Below are 5,899 nucleotides of genomic sequence, written 5' to 3'. Positions count from 1 at the left end.
CCTTCAGGGCAGACCTTCCGGCTTCCTGATGTGGCCTCGTCTGAGCCTGCAGTGAGCTCCAGGTCTTCAAGCTTTGCCTGAATCCTCTGGCTAGCACAACGATCGTTTGCATTCTTCCACACCTTCCTTTGCGGGTGTAAGCCAGCTGACACACTTATAAAGTATTCCCATGTTAGGTCGAAAACCAAGTAAGAAATACCAAATCATCCAGAATAAAAGAAGGCTTTATCCAGGATAGAATAGAATTTGGAGAATCAGCTCACATTCTCTTCAGAGAACGCCTGTGGAGCAGCCATAGCCATGGGAATATTACCCCAATTTCCCCGTTGTCTCCCCTCTCCTCTCCAACACAGCCCCCCAGCACTGCCTCTTTCAACCTTCCGAACAGCTCTGATCAAAGTACTTCTTCACTATTTGAGCAAGGGTCTTGAGGGAAGGTCTCCTTTCCGAGCCTTATCTTTAGCATGGATCAGAATGCAGACTAAGAGAAAAGTAGTTGAGAAATGGAACAGATATCCTCACCTACTTTGGTCACCTTCTGAGCTGTTGAAATCTTGACTGGAATAGTCAAGGTCTATTGTGCCTGGAACCAGTCCCTGAAAGAGTTGTTACTCCAGTTTCTCCCTTTGAAAGCGAGGATTTGTGGAGAGAGCCAGTAAGCAGCCACTGAAAAAACAAACATTCTTTCTTAGAATATGTATGGAGCCAAATTTTAAATTTCTACCTGGATATGTTAGTAAGTGGAAAGTTCCTGGAACTCTCTAAAGAAAGCGGCCATTTAAAAAAAACACAAAATATAAACAGTGCTATGTGAGAGAGAAGAGACATTTAAAAAAAAAAAAAAGATTGCAAGGCTACTGGAGGAGAAACGACAAGTTACCTTCTTGCCTCAGCCTCCTAGCTGCCAAGATTACATGCGCCATGCCTAGTATGATCTTCAAACGTTGGCTGGCTGCAGACTAGATATCTCTTGGTAAGATCGACATCCCCAGTCCTCGCAGTCACAGGGGATGGGAAAGATAGGGTCTGAACTTAAAGCTTTTATTTTAACCGAAAGCTCTTGCTGCTTTAAAAGACATCTGAAACCCCAGCATGGTGGTGCACATCGGAGATCGCAGCGCTCTGAGAGGCCATGGTGGAAGGAATACAAGCTTCAGCCTAGGCTGAAATTTTTTTAAATTTCCAAAGGCTGAGGATGTAATTCAGTGTAACGGCCCTAGGTGCCATCCCCAGTACTGTGGGGAGCGGGGAAAGAAGAGGAGGATGCAGAGGAAGAAAGGAGGGGAGGAGGAAGGAAAAGAAGAAGAGGGAGAAGAGAGGAAAGGAGAAGAAAGGAGAGGAGAGATCTAAAGACAGATTGTTGCAATAATAGCAGAGACAGGACACTTCCGGCTAACACCATGAACCTACCTAATTCCCTCACAATCCCTGTTAGCGATGGATCGGGAATGGTGAAACAGCAGTCAGCTTATGGGCCGTTGGGAGCACTGCCTAACAGTATATGACATTTCTGGTGCAGTGAGAGAGCCGCCGAGGGTGAGCGTCTCCAGCTACAGCTCATTCCTCAGAGGGTTCGCTACCCACATTCCGCCAGCTCCCAGGGCTACCTGTGCCCCTCCTGGGTCCCTCCCACAAGTACCTTCTTTCTCACATCGGTGTAAAATCCGCGTGGCCCCACTTAGCTCAGATGTCCTCCGAATTGTGAGATTCCTACCCAGTTAACAGTGATGTCCCTCTCTCTGCTGAGTTCTGGCAGCAAAATATACGTACCCCCTCATGGCATGTTTCCGTCATCTTATAATTCGATTTGTCTCCCAATGTGAACACTTGTACCCGATTGTCCTAACTCACATTTGAATATAAACAATAACCCTGTTTGTTTAAAAAAATCAATATATGCATACATATATTATCTATAAATATATAGATATAGATCTAGATATATGGATGCATCCAGATTCTTCATTACACATTATGTTTATATATATATTACTTGGTAGTATGAAGATCAAACACAGCGGTGCTCTATCACTAAACTATATCCCCATCCCTTTTTATTTTTGTGTTTGGTGATGGTCTTGCTAAGTTGCCATGCTGTCTTTGAACTTGAGATCCTCCTGCCTCAGCCTACATTTGGCTGGGACTAAGAGCAAGCACCACCATGCCCTGCTGTTTACTTATGTTTTTTAAAATGTCTATTGTGATATTCATTATTTATAATATTAAATATAATAATAAATGCATTTGATCAGAAATCCAAATCTTTTATTATATCCTTATCAATAGCACTTTAAGTACTTTGTTCTTAAGTCACAGAATGTGACTAGTGTTACGTGAGAGAGAAGGGGGATTTTAAAAAAGATTACAAGAGTACTGGAGGAGAATCTGTACAAGGCCAACAGAGAAAGGCTGCAGAAGCATTCTCAAGTCATATCAACAAATCTTACACATCCTTTATCAGTTCAAGCAATTCCCAAGTATTTTTTTCATACAATTCCATTTTCAAATGAGATTTTAAATGAACTCAGTGCTTAGAATACTTTGCATTAATATGCAGGTTTCTCAGGTGGCCTTTTTAGGGAATGGGGCAAATGTGCAGTTTCTTGATTAGGAGGACCCTGTTGAGGTTCATCAACTTTCACTTTCTCATTTTTCTGGGGAGGAAACTGAAACATAGAGAGGTCGTGGTAACTTGTCCCAAATCACTCAGCTATTGCATTAGTCACCTTCCTGTCACTGGAACAAAACAACTGACAACTGCAACTTAAAGGAGGAGAGATTTATTTTGGCTCATGGTTTCAGAGGGTTCCGTCCATTGACAATGGCTCACTCCAAGACAGAAATGACAAGATGGAAGAGACTGGCAGAGGAAAATTGTTCATGCCATGGCAGCCAGGAGGCAGAGAGAGAAAGAATAAGCCAGAAACAGAAACAGACCTTTTAAGGTCACATAACCTAGTGACACCACCAGATAGGCCCCACCTCCTGTCAGAACATTGAGCTATGAACTCAATAGATTAATTCGCTGATGAGTATAGCGCTCCTACTATTCAATCACCTGTCCAAAATTTGGGGCACACTTTTTCTTTTTACCTAAACCACAGCAACTAGTAACTAAAACATGCATTATTCAAATCTAGGTTTCTGGCTACTATGTCATACTTTCCTAATTATTGTTTTTTTGTTGTTGTTTTTTGCATTTTTTTCCAGGTACCGGCGGTCAAACTCAGGACCTTGAACTAGCCAGGCAGGTGTAGTGAAACTGAGCTACATACCCAGCTCTGTTCCTGATTATTTTAGAGCATTACATTTCTCTGACCCAATTCCAAATTATGACACACATCCAGTTGAATTCTGCAGCCTCTGTACTCTGCTTACACCCTAGTTTTCAGTGTGTAGAGTCCTTTCATTCCAGACACCAGGGAAGGGTTCCCTGGCAAGAATCTCTGTCATCCAGTTGCTGACTTCCTGAATCTAGAAAAAGAAGACAATGTCTCAGTGATATCCTAGATTCATCTAAGTCTTTGCTGTGTGGCAGCAGCTACCTGCAAATCAAGGTTGATCTCAAAGAGCCAAGGGCCTTCCCTCTAATCCTTTCTTTGTTAGAACTTTTTAGTGTGGAAAGTATGAAAATATCCAACCCAAACTCAACTACAACAGTTTATTGACTCATTATAATTGTGTCTGTGAGGGCTTGAATCAAGTTTACTAAAATGATATTAGGATCTCTCTCTGTTTTTCTTCCCTGTTTCTTAGGCACTGGCTGCATTCCACTAAGCCTTTCCCCTCATGTGTGCGAGAGAGGGCTGTCCCTGAAAACACACTATGTCACCAGATGAGACCTCTTGACCCTGCTTTTTAATCAGCTCAGGTACCAGTCTCTAACATTAGTTAGATGAAGTATTCTTGAGAGTCCTACACCGGATGAACTGCCCTCAGAATTGGGGAGTCAACCCCATCCAAACGTCAGTGGGGAAACCGAGGAGCAGTAGAGAGATTCGGCCCCTTGCAAGACCATGAGCAAATGCCCACTAACAACACCTAGACATTGTCTCTGACCTTTTCTCCCCCCTCTGCTTTCTTTGTTGCTCATTTCTGAAACCAGGGGACTGGCTTTGAATTTCGGTTCTGTGGCTTAATACACAACTGACCTTTGATAAGTTGATATGCTGACTCTCTCTGTAAGAGCAATTTCCCTCTCTGTAACCTAGAAAAAATGCCAGCACCTATCTCATGGGACTGTTGGGGTGATTCAATAAATTAATAATACTTAAAACAGGCCTGGCACACGGAAAGTATTCTACTGTATTTTATGTAATAGAATAATAGCAGCAATTATTATTATTATTATTATTATTATTATTATTATTATTATTATATCACTTCTTTTGATTTCTCTTTCCCCATTTGTTAAGTTCTCATTTTGCCCAAATTACCTTTCAAAGAGTTCTCAAGTCAACTTTATGGTCTAATTTTTCTAGGCTTCTCTGATTTCTTCACTAAAACATATTCATGTCATTACAATGTTTTCATCAGTGCAGTCTCTGTACAGTGTACAAAGCTCACCAGAAAATCTAGAATCATTGAGTTCTAGAATTTGTAGGAGCGATTGAGGTCACAGAGCTAGTAGTTTCCAAAGTCGAGTGCACTGCAAACTTGAGCTGTCCAGTCCAAGGGAAAATATATTAAAATTGATTGATAAAATTTCTGTGTAATTTTAGTGTAAATTTTAAGAAATAAATGAGTATTTAATGAATGGATTAAAAATGATACACAGCTATGATTCAAAATAACACATAGTAGAAGGTACCTGCTAAAAGGATTTTTTAAATAATAAAAAGTATAATTAAAAAATTGGGAGACCTGTGATGTCATCTACTTCTCTTACTTTATGACCCAGGGAATGGAAATACGGGACCCAATTTCGGCTGTGAAGGGAGGAGCCTGACTGTCAATGTGAGATGATCTTGGAGACTATTTGGCACATCTGGGTCTCAGTTTCCTCATCTTTAAGGACGAGATGAGTACATATTGTAAGAGGGTAACAGTGCATGGAATAAGTTAAAGACTCAGGGTCAATTCTTGTGCCTTTGTCCTCAGTAAAATGTTTTTCCATTGAATAACACTGTTTTTAAAAAAAACAGAATGAATACAACTGTACTACTTGCTGATTATGTGAGATTTTTACAAAGTAAATGTTTTTCCTGGTGCTGGGATTGAACACAAGGCCTTTACACTGAGCTACATCCGCTTTTTATTTTATTTTTTTATTTGGAATAGGTTCTTGCTAAGTCACTAAATTGCCTAGGCTGGGTTTAAATTTGTAATCCTCCTGCCTCAGCCTCTCCGATGCTGGGATTAAGGCATGTGCCACCACACCCAGCTGCAATTTAAAACACAACTTTTTTAATTGAATTCATGTTTAATAATTACAAGCACTGTTCCCCTCTTGCCCCTTCCCGGGGAGACGCAAGGCACTGCAGGGACTGAGACAGGTGACCCAGCAGCGAGGATGGCAGAGCCAAGAGTGATTTTCAAAAACTAAAAAAGGACCTCAGAGGCAGATGGCACTGCCCTCCCATGACACACAGAATTTGTTTTTTCTTGCAGTTTTTACTTTTCATCAGTACATGTGTGCAGTGCGAAGTTGGTACAAGTACATAACACATCTCAACTCTTTTTTTCATCCCCTTTCCCTCGATCGCTCCTCCCTCCACCTCTTGGTCCCTTTCCCTTTTGCAAAGGATCCATCTCGATATATTTTATTATCTATCGTTTATTTTGCTCTTTATTCCCATTCTGGATTTCTCCCCTAAGAAAAACCGTGAGATGGTTATACTTGTAAGGACAGATGGAATTTCAAGATTTCCCTGGGGCGGGGGTAGACCTTCCGGACTCC

The 5,899-nt window shown here is 41.3% G+C and overlaps 1 long non-coding RNA gene across 1 annotated transcript; it reads right to left on the bottom strand.

The window, feature by feature from the left end:
• Window positions 1-327: 327 nt before the first annotated feature.
• On the bottom strand, window positions 328-4,526 carry LOC104856558. Its single transcript, XR_778668.2, has 3 exons — window positions 4,437-4,526; window positions 3,276-3,474; window positions 328-666 (listed from the first exon to the last, which is right to left on the bottom strand). It is a non-coding gene; the product is annotated as an uncharacterized LOC104856558 (long non-coding RNA).
• Between the last annotated feature and the right edge of the window lie 1,373 nt (window positions 4,527-5,899).

This window comes from Fukomys damarensis, unplaced genomic scaffold, assembly GCF_012274545.1.
Source record: "Fukomys damarensis isolate Sample0158 unplaced genomic scaffold, DMR_v1.0_HiC HiC_scaffold_19, whole genome shotgun sequence".
NCBI lineage: Eukaryota > Metazoa > Chordata > Mammalia > Rodentia > Bathyergidae > Fukomys > Fukomys damarensis.
This window is presented reverse-complemented; position numbering and strand designations above follow the sequence as displayed.